Source organism: Balaenoptera acutorostrata, chromosome 10, assembly GCF_949987535.1.
Source record: "Balaenoptera acutorostrata chromosome 10, mBalAcu1.1, whole genome shotgun sequence".
NCBI lineage: Eukaryota > Metazoa > Chordata > Mammalia > Artiodactyla > Balaenopteridae > Balaenoptera > Balaenoptera acutorostrata.
The window spans coordinates 66,440,487-66,453,710 of record NC_080073.1 but is presented as its reverse complement, the minus strand read 5'-3'; the positions used below and the strand labels follow the sequence as shown (position 1 = coordinate 66,453,710).

General features: G+C 46.8%; 1 protein-coding gene across 1 annotated transcript in view; it reads right to left on the bottom strand.

Moving 5' to 3' along the window:
- Window positions 1-1,251: 1,251 nt before the first annotated feature.
- The window catches only part of ZBTB9 (zinc finger and BTB domain containing 9), a 37,381-nt gene continuing 25,408 nt past the window's right edge, over window positions 1,252-13,224 (bottom strand). Inside the window, exon 3 of the transcript XR_009009615.1 lies at window positions 1,252-1,533. The gene's annotated coding sequence lies outside the window, so the exon portion shown is untranslated. The remainder of the gene's footprint in view (window positions 1,534-13,224) is intronic.

The window sequence follows — 13,224 nt, the reverse complement described above, 5'->3', positions numbered from 1 at the left end:
ATTGCTGCCACCCATGTGTTAGTGATGTGGTCTGAAGGTTTCCATTTAGTTGGTTTTAGTTTCTGACTCCTTGCAAGCTGTATGGTCCCTTTTGATGAAAAATGGGCTATTTCTGCTTCTCCTTAATATTCAGTTCTGATGTTTTCCTCACTGGAAATGGGCAGCTTTCCTGTGCTCTGAGTCTACCCTCACCTCCCTGGCACCTGGGTCATCTGCCTTTGCATTGAAGGCCCTGCCTGTGGGAGTTTTACTTCTGTCCTGAGATGGTCGTCCTGCCTGTCTGCACTTCCCAGCAAGCTCTCCAGTTGTGTCTCCAGCCATATCTGGTTCCCACTGACAGAAGGGCTAAGGCTGGTTTTGATCTATTATCTCCCCTTTCCTGTTTTCGGTGCTATGAACAGAATTTCACTCTTCCAGCCTAATCTGATCATCCTCCTGGAACAAGGGAAGCATCCTGGGTACTACACCTGCAGGCAGATGAGGACAGAAGACTCACTCACAGGTGAGGGGGTGAGTCCGCTAGCCCCCCACCCCCCGCCTTGTTACAGCTCCTTCCCTTGCGCCATTTACAATGTTGAAGAACCCGAGGTGGAGCGCTGACTCAGATGAGTCCTCCTCTTCGCTTGGTCTCTAAGCCACTAGGTGAGAATCTGATGGACACCTCCACATTAACACCTCGCCGTGCATTCCCCTCGTCTGGGTGAGCCGCCTGCACAGAGGGGACAGTGGCCCAACGCCTGGTCAGTCTGCGTGTGGTGAAGATGCCAAGGACCTTTGGCCCTCAGCCGTTGCCCTTTACCTGCTGCTTTGTTTTCTCACCCCTTTCCGGCTGGGGCCCTACGTCCCTGTTTCTTCCCCAGTGTTTTGTCCTGTCTTTTGTTTCCTCCCTTTTATTCTCCACGTAGCACCAGTACACTCTTTGTCTGCTGGCTCTTGGAGGTTTCTGTTTTGGTCCCCTTCCCAGTCCTTACTGTTCAGGGTTGTGAAGATAAGTGCTGGATGCTGTCATTCTCTCTTTGTTGCACTTGATTATTCTGTTCTTCTCAGGTTAATTTTTGCTCAAGATGCGGATCAAGTCATGTGTTATTTGTCAGATGGTGAGAGCAGAACCAGGAATCAACTCTATAAGGCAGGGCCTTTCTGAGGATATGAAGTATGGAGAGAAGGCATTGTGAGGACTCCCAAAGGCTAGGCTCCAGAGATCTAATTTTGTAGAATCTCGTGGATCCCAAGAAACCACAAAAGATCTTAGAAGAAAGCATCCTGCAAGTATAGTGCGTGCAGAAAGGGATCCACCAGGAAGTCACAACTTGCTGCCTGGCAGAGAATCCTCGCTGGAGAAAGGTTTGCTCTCACCTGTTCCTGCAGCCTGGAGGACTTCCACTGGCAAAGAATCTCGTAGATGTAAGGTGTGTGAGAAAGCGCTGAGAAACAGACACATGTTCTCATACATCAGGGCGCTCATGCCAGAGGGAAACCCCATGCTCGCAGCGAGTATGGGGAATTCTTCGAGTCTAGTGCTGTGACCGTCCCCTGCGGAGAGAAGGCCCAAGAGTGTGAGCAATGTGGTAGAATCATAGCCCTAGTCCCCAGCTTACACCACGTGGGGAGAAGTCTGAGTGCCAAGGGTGTGAAGAAAGGATCAGAATCACCACTCAAGCTCATCAGTGCTTCATAATAGAGAAAGCTCCATGGGTGTCACAAGCATGGAAGAACTTTCTGAGATGTGAGGCCCTTTCTTCCCATCGATGAGCATACAGAATGGGAAGGAATACATCTGTAAGGAGTGCAGAGAGGCCTTTTCTCAGGAGGCCACTGTTACTGTCTGTTTGTTTTTTTAAAGATTTTTTTGATGTGGACCATTTTTAAAGTCTTTATCGAATGTGTTACAATATTGCTTCTGTTTTATGTTGTGTTTTTTGGCAGTGAGGCATGTGGAATCTTAGCTCCCCGATCAGGGATCAAACCTGCACCGCCTGCATTGGAAGGCGAAGTCTTAACCACTGGACAGCCAGGGAAGTCCCCAGGAGGCCACTGTTATTGTTGGTCAAACAGTCCACACTGGAGAGAAGCTGTATAGAACGTAAAGAATACAGGAGAGGGCTTCCCTGGTGGCGCAGTGGTTGGGAGTCTGCCTGCTAGTGCGGGGGACACGGGTTCCAGCCCTGGTCTGGGAAGATCCCACATGCCGCGGAGCGGCTGGGCCCGTGTGCCACAATTGCTGGGCCTGCGCGTCTGGAGCCTGTGCCCCGCGACGGGAGGGGCCGCGATAGGGAAAGGCCCGCGCACCGCGATGAAGAGCGGTCCCCGCACCGCGATGAGGAGTGGCCCCCGCTTGCCGCAACTGGAGAAGGCCCTCGCACGAACCGAAGACCCAACACAGCCAAAAATAAATAAATAAATAAATAAATAAATAAGAAAATCCTTTAAAAAAAAAAAAAGAAAAATACAAAATTAAAAATTTAAAAAAAAAAAAAAAAAAAGAATACAGGAGAGATTTCAGAGACGGGTCACACCTCATTACACACCAGAGTTCACATCCCAAGTAGGCCATGTGCACACGACAAGTGTGGAAGAGCTGTCATGTATATCACACTAACTTCTGTTCACTGCAGAGTTCACACCGGAGAGAAGCCCCATGGGTACAAAAGCTCCCAACACTTGGTTCTTCTGAGTAGGCACTCTGGGGAAAGCCTTGCATGTGTGGCAAGTGGGGAAAAGCCTTCAGGGGTCGGCCCCATGTCACTGTCCATCAGCGTATTTATACTGTGAAGAAGGCTTAAGAACTGTGTGGGAAAGCCTTCGGCCAAAAGTGGACTCTCAAGGTCCATCAGGGAGTCCACCCATGGACTTCCCTGGTGGCGCAGTGGTTAAGAATCCTCCTGCCAATGCAGGGGACACGGGTTCGATCCCTGGTCCGGGAAGATCCCACATGCCGCAGAGCAACTAAGTCCGTGTGCCACAACTATTGAGCCCATGCGCTGCAACTACTGAAGGCCATGCACCCTAGAGCCCGTGCTCCGCAACAAGAGAAGCCACCGCAATGAGAAGCCCGCGCACCGCAATGAAGAGTAGCCCCCGCGAGCCGCAACTAGAGAAAGCCCGTGCGCAGCAACGAAGACCCAACGCAGCCAAACTTCTTCAGCCTGGTGGGGGTTTCAGTATCTGTAAGACAGCTCACAGGATATGGCTCAGAATATTATCTGTAGCCCTTAAGAAGGAACTAAAAGTCCTTGACTATGCTTAATGACTAAACTATTATTATTTGGTCCCCTTTGACTGTTTTCCTTTGTTTCTGCATTGTCTCACTTCTCTGATTAAACTTATTCTTTGGCAAAAGTTTTTCCACAAACAAAAGGCAGGCTGAGGACATGGGGGGCATAGACCATAGGGTCCTGTTCCGTTTCAAGAGCGGGACTCGGAATGGGACACTGGGTTTGTCCAAGGGTGGTGTATTAGTCCCCTGGGGCCACCATGACAAATGACAATCAGCTGGTGGCTTAAAACAACAGGAATTTATCCTCACAATTCTGGAGGCCAGATGTCTAAAACCAAGGTACCAGCAGGGCTGGGCTCCTTCCAAGGGCTCTAGGGGATCACCCTTTGCCTCCTCCAGCACCTGGAGGCTCCAGATGTTCCTTGGTTTGTGGCTGTAGCGCTCCATTCTCTGCCTCCTTCTTCACAAGGCCCTCTATTCTGTCTGTATCTCTCCTTATGTGTCTCTCAGGACACTTGCCATTGGATTTAGGGATCGCCCGATAATCCAGGACGATCTCAAGATTCTTAATTACATCTGCAAACACCTTTTTTTCTAAATCAGTTAACGTTCATAGGTTCCTGGGGTTGGGATGTGGACATATCTTTTGTGGGGCACCATTCAACCCACTCACTACAGGTTTAGTCGGTGGAGGGACGGTAAGGAAGCATGTGAGCCAGTTCTGGAGAGAACGGGGGCAGAGGGAGTGCAGACGGCAAGCATGTGTAGAGCTAGAGGGTAAGACTGAGTCACACTTGCCTGATGAAAGCAAGGATCCTGTTATACCCAACTCTCCGTGTCGGATGCTGCGCCCCCACACACACGTTCTCAGGAGGAGGAGATGGAGGAGGCGGGGAAGGAGTTGTATCACAGCATTCCTGTTACACAGCCATGGCCTTTCTGGAATCAGCCACTGCAGTGGGCGTCAGGTCTCTAGATGCCTGGAAGCAACACAAGCTTGACTGGGGGTTGGGGGGACAGCATTGCCAAGGCAGGTGGGCAGGAGCTAGAAGAGAACAAATTTATAATGGCCCGAGCTCCTGTGGGCACCTCTGGAAGCCCTGAAGGCTACGCTGAAGGCTTTCAGAGACAGGGCTACCTTTGGTACTGAGGCAGCCATCCATAAAATAAATTGCATGTCCTCCTGAAGCCATGAGAGACTTGTCCTCACAGACTAAATCCAATCCCCCAGCTTCCAGGAGAAAGAAGCGGTCTTACATGCAGGACACCTACATTATGCTTGGCATTAAGGCCAGTGCCCAGATCTCCAATGAATGGCAAAAGTCCGCCCCAGCTCTTTCCAATAGGATTGCTTAGACAGGGACACAAATAGTGGTGTGCTCTGGGGAATGGTAGGGTGAGGCAATCTCAGTCTTGAACAAAAGAGAAGGGGCCTTGCCCAGAGTAGGCCAGATTTTGATGTGCAGACAAAAGATGGTGATGCCAGGATGAAATGACTCACTGGAAAGGGATAGCACCTGGAGGAAGATGACTTGGGGGGCAGGATGTATTTCAGGTTAGTTGAAACATAACTTTTTCAAAAAGGTTTTCCAAGGCACCCTAAAGAAGTTGGGTGCCCTATTCTTTCAACTCACTTGTTCAGGGTCATCAGCTTATGAAGGTAGCTCCACAATGGCGGGGACTAGCTAGCATCCTGTCTAATGCAGCTGATGAAATGAACTGGAGGAGAAGGGGAGGGAGAAATAATCAGCTTTCTCCTGCATCTTCGTTCTGAGCAGTTGCTAGGTGATGTCTAGGAGGACCACTGCTGCCTGCTACCTGCAGGAGCTGTTCCCTGAGCTCTGCCCCCTGCACAGCACTGGGTGGGGGAGGGGTGCAGAGGGAGGGTGCCTGGCCTTCTCCTGGACTCACTGAGGCTGGACTGCATGCAACCCTCCCTCCATAGGTTTGCCTCGCTGGCCTCTATCATCACCCCAGCAATTACTCACCACCTCCCAGCTCTTCCCCTTCTCTGTCCTCATTCCCAGACTGAGGAATGCCAAATCGAAGTGTTTCGAAGTGTTGAGTCACCTCACCCCCCACCCCGTTTTCCCTTCTGTCTCTTTCAGCCAACCCTAGCTGAAGAAATGCTGCGGGGGCTGGCAAGTGTCACCCCCAACACCAGCAGGAGCCCCATATCTCCTCCCATCCTCCCATTGTCAGATGTACTTCAAACCATATGATGGAAGCAAACATTTCTGCTTGTTTTGCATACACTTCTCACTGCGGATAAGATGGGCCGGACACTCAACTGTAATGTTTTCAGGATTAGGGCTCTGCTCAACTGATCTTCCCATAACACCAATTTCTTTTTTTTTATTTAACATCAATTTCTTTTGGAATTGAATTTGACACACAAAGTGCACATGGTTTGTAAAGCACAGGTTTAAAAAAATTTATAACCTATTTTTGGCTAAAGGAGGTTTGTAGAAAAATAGTTTCTATCTAATCAAATAGTCATTTTTAAAAATTAAAGGGACTTCCCTGGTGGCACAGTGGTTAAGAATCCGCCTGCCAATGCAGGGAACACGGGTTCGAGCCCTGGTCTGGGAAGATTCCCACATGCTGCGGAGCAACTAAGCCCGTGCACCACAACTACTGAGCCTGTGCTCTAGAGCCCACTTGCCACAACTACTGAAGCCCGCACGCCTAGAGCCCGTGCTCTGCAGCAAGAGAAGTCACCGCAATGAGAAGCCCGCACTGCAACGAGTAGCCCCTGCTTGCTGCAACTAGAGAAAGCTCGCACGCAGTAACAAAGACCCAACACAGCCAAAAATTAATTAATTAATTAATTTTTTAAAATAAAGATTAAAGCCTAGTTCTAATGGGATTGCTGAAAAGGGTGTATAACCTTGGAACATTTGAGAAGTATCCATTTCATTGCCTACTGATGTACCAATTGCAAAGTTTTTTCTAAGTGATGTTTCTTTGCTAGTTGTGGAGAGAGGGGAATGTCCCACAGTCACTTAGGGACCTGTCTCCACAAGTGGAGTGGACATCTTTATAACCCAGGGTTTTGTTGGTGTGATGCTGCATTCAGCACGGCCTCAAAGTGATGTCCCAGTATCTTGCTATCCTCTAGACACATGGCACCAAATATGTAATCTGAAAATAAAAACGAGGATGGTTCCTGTTTTATAGACAATTTAAGAGGAAAACCCTTGAAATGGGAACAGTCTTTTTTAAAATCAAACTTTGCTTCATCCCTCAAATTTCCTTGATCCTGATTCTGTTCCTTACTTTATAAACTCACTACATATTTGACTTTAAATTTTATTATTAAGATAGGTTAATTTCCACTGTTAGAACCTTCTTAGAGTTTCTCCCCACCACACCTGCTGCTTGATACAGAATTTTTTTGAGGGGTGGCATTAAAGACATAGGACTAGACTGAGCTTTTTAAAAGCAGGGACCGATACTTGAGCATCTCCATATCCTCAGCACTTGACGTGAAGGCCTGATGGAATGAGGACAGAATTGAGCCAGGCCTGCCGTGCTTTCACGTGGCCATAAAGCAGCCAACCAGGTGCCTGCTCCTGGGAGGAGGTGGGCTCCACAGTCTGCCCGTCCCGCCCCTTGGACCCGGGCCCAGAGACGAGGTTACCATCTGGGCGGCCCCCCAGACTCAGGCGGGCAGATGGCCCCAGCCCCCTCGGCCCGAGAACGGCGGGGGCGACGCCAGAATGAGGCGGGGCGATGGGTGAGCGCGCCTCGGTCCCCGGCCAAGAAGCCGGGGTGCAAGCAAGAGGAGAATCACCTCGAACCCGGGACGTGAGAAAGCTTACAAGGCTGGGAGGACAAGGCAGGGGAAAGGAAGGAGAGAGCCTGCTTTTGAAAACAAAACCCTCATCCCCACCCCCACCCACGTAACCAGAGGGGCCCGGGAGGCCGATCTTCGACGGCAGAGGGTGGTATGGGGGCCAGCAGATCCGTGCACAAACTGCAGACAGCGCCGGCCTCGAGCCGCGGGAGAAGCAGGTTTATGAGCCCTGAAACCCTCTGAGATGAGAGAGATAATATCTATAAAATCCAGGATTGCTAGAAAGCCACAGACTTTCTTCTCCAAACTGCCGAAAATAAAAAGTAGGAAGTGAAATTAATAGCGCTGGGGATGAGAAAGGAATGAGGCCCTGCACGCGTATCCTTAAAGCATCTTCTGGACACATTACATTCCGGGTGCTGACCTAAGCAATTTGCACTTCTTATGTCATTTAATCCTCACAACAACCCAAGGAGATAGGGGTTACAATCTTGTTTAATCAATGAGGAAATTCTCTTAGGTTAACTTGCCCAAAGTCACATTGCTGACTCAACAGGACCAGTTTAATACTATGCCAGGAACTTTCAAACTTTTTGGACTAAGATCCACAGTAAGGGATGTATTTTATTGTATTTTACTTTATTTATGTATTTTTTAAAGCTTGATGGTATTCACATTGCTTAATTTGTGTCATGCTTTATTTACTTATTTATTTTATTTATTTATGGCTGTGTTGGGTCTTCGTTTCTGTGCAAGGGCTTTCTCTAGTTGTGGCGAGCGGGGGCCACTCTTCATCGCGGTGCGCGGGCCTCTCACTATCGCGGCCTCTCTTGTTGCAGAGCACAGGCTCCAGATGCGCAGGCTCAGTAATTGTGGCTCACGGGCCCAGCTGTTCCGCGGTATGTGGGATCTTCCCAGACCAGGGCTCGAACCCGTGTTCCCTGCATTGGCAGGCAGATTCTCAACCACTGCGCCACCAGGGAAGCCCAGGGATGTATTTTAGATCCAGAGCACATACATATAATATATAACTGAAAGGAAAATTTCACGAAATGTGTACCCTTGATTCTTTCTATTCTATTCATTCCATTTTATTTTAAAGGAAATGCTGGTCCAGACCCGCTTAATGCATTTCATAATTCACTAAAGGGACAGCCCCCCCACCCCCACCCCCCAGCTGGAGAAACACTGTGCTACCACCTCCCAGCAGCAGAGGGGCTGGAGTGGACCCTGAAGAGGGCTTTGCCAGGCTCCCTTGAATTGCTGGCCTGAAGGGTAAATACCCTCTTCAGATAAACAGTGAGGATGTGAGGACTGTAAGGTCGTCTTGAATCTCCTGGCCCTGATGAATTACATCCCAGCAGAATGAGGGAACTTGCCTTGGAGGCCTTTGAGGGAGTGCCACAGAGGAAACTGGCAGTGGATTATGAACAAATAATAAGCAGTTATAAAGGGGCACTGCGTGCATTCACAAGGAACAGGTCTCTGTCCTGGTGGGAATACTTCTACTAGTACTGTATACTTCAGCAAAGCGTTGGACTAATTTCCTAACAGCCTTATGGAGAACTTGGGAAATGTAGGATGGTTTTTGGTTAAATAAATTTACTCCCGGTTGGCTGCCTATCCCAAACAGGGCTCAAAAGAGATAGTCCATGAGGGAGTTCTTTGTAAAAACAAAAGCAGTGAACAAGTGTTTTAGAATTTATATCTTTTTTTTTTAATGGCTTTATTTTATTTTATTTTATTTTTGGCCGCATGGCATGTGGGATCTTTGTTCCCTAACCAGGGATCGAACCGCACCCTCTGCATTGGAAGCGCAGAGTCTTAACCACTGGGCCACCAGGGAAGTCCCTATATCATATTTAATTGCATCTGTCTCCTCCACTAGAATGTGAACCCTCTGAGGGTGGAGAACTTATTTCATTTGCCACCTCTGTACTCCCAGCGCTTAGCCCAGGCTCAGGCATTTAAATGCTCCACAGTCACTCTTGGTGGAATGTGATCATTAATTGATCAATATCTGCCCGAAAGAGACCTCCAGGGACATGGTCCAGGGCTCTGGCCTAAGTCCCCTCATGTTCCACATTCTTACCAGTTACTTGGACATGGGAATGGATGACATATTTATCAAAGTTTCAGGTGGCACAAAACTGGGACAGCCAAAGAACCGGATGACAGAATCAGGCTCCAAAAATAACCTAGCAGCCTGGAATGGTGGGCTGAATCAGGATGAAAAATAATAGAGATCTGTATTCTGCCTGAAGGTCTAAAACTTAACTTCATAAGCACAGGATGAGGGGGTATCTGGTTTAACAGGAACACATGTGAGGGATTGGGGTTTTTATGGGAAGCTAACAAATGAAGCAGCAACGTGGTGAGGTCGCCAACGCTGCAGACTTAGCCTGTGAAAATGCAAGCTTGGGGCAGCGCCCTTTTACTTGGTTCAGGTCAAAGGAGGCTGGGAGAACTGGCTCTGTCTGAGCAACAGTCATGAAGGATGATAATGACACATTGCTAGCCTTCTAGAGGAGGACAGTACAGTAAATTTGCCCACATCAAAATCCAGGATTTCTGTTAATAAGAGACACCATCAAGGTACTGACAGGATAGAGAGCAGACTGGGAAAAGATATTAAACGAGCACGGAATTAATACCTACAGTGTTTAAGAAACACGTGCAAATCAACAAGAGAAAGGCAGGAGGCCGTGAGAAAAGAGGGCATTTCACAGAAAAGGAAACTTGAACTGCTACCAGTGTCAGAAGAGATACTGGGATTCACAACTAATCAAAGAAATGCAGATGAAAACAACAGGACTTCTCTTTCAGGTAATAGCAGGGTAGCTCTCTCCAGCCACTCTCCTGCTGAAAACAACTAAGTAAGCTGGATAAAATGTTGAAAACATCCTCTGTAAAGAACTGACAAGATGGGACAGCATCACTCTGTAGGTCACCAGAACCAAAGAGGGAGGAGCCCAGAGGCTGCTCTCCCACTAAGGAAGGACCTTTGCCCACTAGGGGAGGGTTGAACTTTCCTTTTGATGGAAGGACCTTTGCCCACTAGGGGAGGGTTGAACTTTCCTTTTGATGGAAGGACCTTTGCCCACTAGGGGAGGGTTGAACTTTCCTTTTGATGGAAGGACCTTTGCCCACTAGGGGAGGGTTGAACTTTCCTTTTGATGGCGTCTTGAGATGAATGGGTATCCATCACAGCCCAGGACCTGCCCTGGTGGGAAGTCAAACAGGAGACGCCTTCCCCCCAGTAAGCCAGGATGAGGGTAAACTAGAAGTGGACCAACCTGCCAGAATGACAGCCTGGTTCTGTTTGCCTGGGTTGCCAGGGTATCCCAAGACTTGACTTTGGGTAGCTCAGTACCGACAATGTACCCAGGCTCCTGGAAGAAGCAAAACAAATTCTCTATGGAGGAAATTACCTTCATCCTCGCCCTCAAATTATCCCTACAAACGATTTTTCAAATATAATGACCAGCATACAGTCAAAGATAACTTGGGGCACAAGGAAATTAGGCTCCAGCCCACTGCCCTAGAAGCCCAATTTCTGTGGCTGCTAGACTCCAAATCTGACACCTGGTGGCAGGGGTGGCACAGAGTATATGGCCATCAGCAGCTGTGTGTCCAGCACCCAGGGACTGTGTGAGGGGGTGACAGTGTGGGTGCATGTGTATGCCTCCAGAGTGCTGGAAAGTTGTCTCCCTGGCAGAGCTGGTCAGGTTTTCTGATAATCTTCTAACTTTTCCAAAAATATGCTTGAAGAGGGCCACTTTTTCTAATTCGCTTAAAGGTGTCCTATGGCCTAGTGGCAGCCCCATGTAAAGACTTTAGATATTGAAACTATCTGATACAGACTATAAAATAACGAGGTGTATGATCTTAAAGAAATAGGTTGAATATATCTGCAGGAAACAGGAAACTAGAAAAAGTAATATGGCAGGTTTGAAAAAGAACCAAATTGAACTTCTAGAAATGATAAATGCAATAAGTGATGAGAAACTCATGTCAGTGAGATAACCACTATACCAATCAGAGAGAGAAAAGTTAGGAGGGAAATACTCAACATTGGGCAGGATTCAGGGAGCTGGGATCCTTGGGCAATGCTTGCGGATATGTATAGAGTACTACCTTCTAGAGAGGCACCTATAGTGCTTTTGTGCAGTGGCATGTGTACCCCCTGTCACCTAACAGTCCTGACCTTAGGGTCAGAGCTCAGAGAAACCCTTGCACAGGCCCGTGCAGAGACAATTATGAGGGCCGCCATCCCAGCCTCGCACGGGCTGCAAGCAGCTGGGATGACGGCCCTCATGCAGCTGGCAGTGGTTTTATTAAGGCAGATGTGGGAAGAAGGTTTTCATTTGGGATAATTCACTCTGTAGCCTGTGGAAACTGAAAAAGGAAGAAGGCTTATCTTTAAGGGGCTCTAACTCAATAGAAGCCAAGGTGATTTTTTTAGTTGAGACGATTACAAAATTCAGTTTTAAAATATTTTATTTGTATTGCTGGCATAGTATTAAAATCATCTAATTTGTTTTGTTAAAGTCAGTACACATTTGTCATAGAAGAAATAATCCAGATTATATGGCATGGCTGTTTTAGAAAAATAAAATAGTTTTATAATGTCAGTATTTTTTTGTAATGGTGGTTGGTCTTCTCACAGAGTCTGGCAAAAATAAACAGCCAAAATGCAAATCTGACCAATTAGTTGGACAGAGTTAATCTCCCAGTGACTCCAGTTATTTGCATCATCTATTTTTGCTAAATACATTAACAAAATCATCTTTCCATTTTCTGTGGATACATTTGCAAAGTTGATTAACTTTATTTAGTTAATTATTTAACAGCATTAAACTTTTTAAAGTCCGTATAATAAAATGTAACCTACAGCCAAATCTGGGATATGAAGATTATATATTAAATTTATATCAAATGACAAGTACCAACTTTTGGTGGACTGTTGATTAAATCAAGAGACCCAGACCTGTACCTTAAATAAACTCATGCCATATATTTTAAATAGTGAATTGAGTCTACCTTATCAAAATCAGATTCCCTAACTTCAAATGCTGGGTGCAATTTATGTTGACAATATTTAAAACAGTTGGTAATTCCTGAACATCCCTGGCTCTTCCCTGGAAGATGACCTTCAGAAGAGCTTGACAGGCAAGAGGGGTGGGCCCAGAACCTAATGTTCCTAGTGGGCCCATCCCATCAGCCTGTCTGGGCCTGGGTAGCAAACACTGAAACTTATTGCTACCAATTGGCTTTAATGGTTCCCGGTTTATTGATGTAAAATTGTCTATGTTGAGGCTACATCTGCAAATTCCTTATTAAGGAATTAAATTTACACTTGTTTGCTTTGTTGGATTTGGAATGCTCATCTCAGATACATTTTTATTTGATTCTGGGAGCTCTAAGGGTGTCTCATAAGTAAGTTAATTGCCTTTTTTGTACATAAAATCCCAAATTGGAAAAATGAAAACTAAAATTTCTCTACTTAAAATGCAATTCTTTTGTAGTTTTATGCATTCTTTTTCCCTTTTCATTAATTATTTAACACATTTTTATGATCCATGGGGGTAACTGGCCTGAATTAAAATTGAAACTGGGGGGGGGGCTTCCCTGGTGGCGCAGTGGTTGAGAATCTGCCTGCTAATGCAGGGAACACGGGTTCGAGCCCTGGTCTGGGAAGATCCCACATGCCGCGGAACAGCTGGGCCCGTGAGCCACAACTACTGAGCGTGCGCGTCTGGAGCCTGTGCTCTGCAACAGAAGAGGCCGCGATAGTGAGAGGCCCGTGCACCGCGATGAAGAGTGGTCCCCGCTTGCCACAACTAGAGAAAGCCCTCGCACAGAAACAAAGACCCAACTCAGCCATAAATAAATAAATAAATAAATAAATAGTAACAAATGTTCAAGTACAATTGGTGTCTTTAAAAAAAAAGAAAAATTGAAACTGGGAAAAAATACATATGTAGTTCAAATGATAATTCTTTTTTTCTAATAATAGTTTTGAGGGATAATGGAGTGAATCTGAAAGAACATGAACTTTACAATCATCCAGACCTGGGTTTTAACTGGGGTTCCCCAATTAGCTATAAATTAATGACCCTGTTGCAGTTTCTGCTCCATAAAATGAGAATATTACCTTCCTTGCAGTTGTTATAAAGGTTAAAGATAATATGAGTAAAGTGCTTGG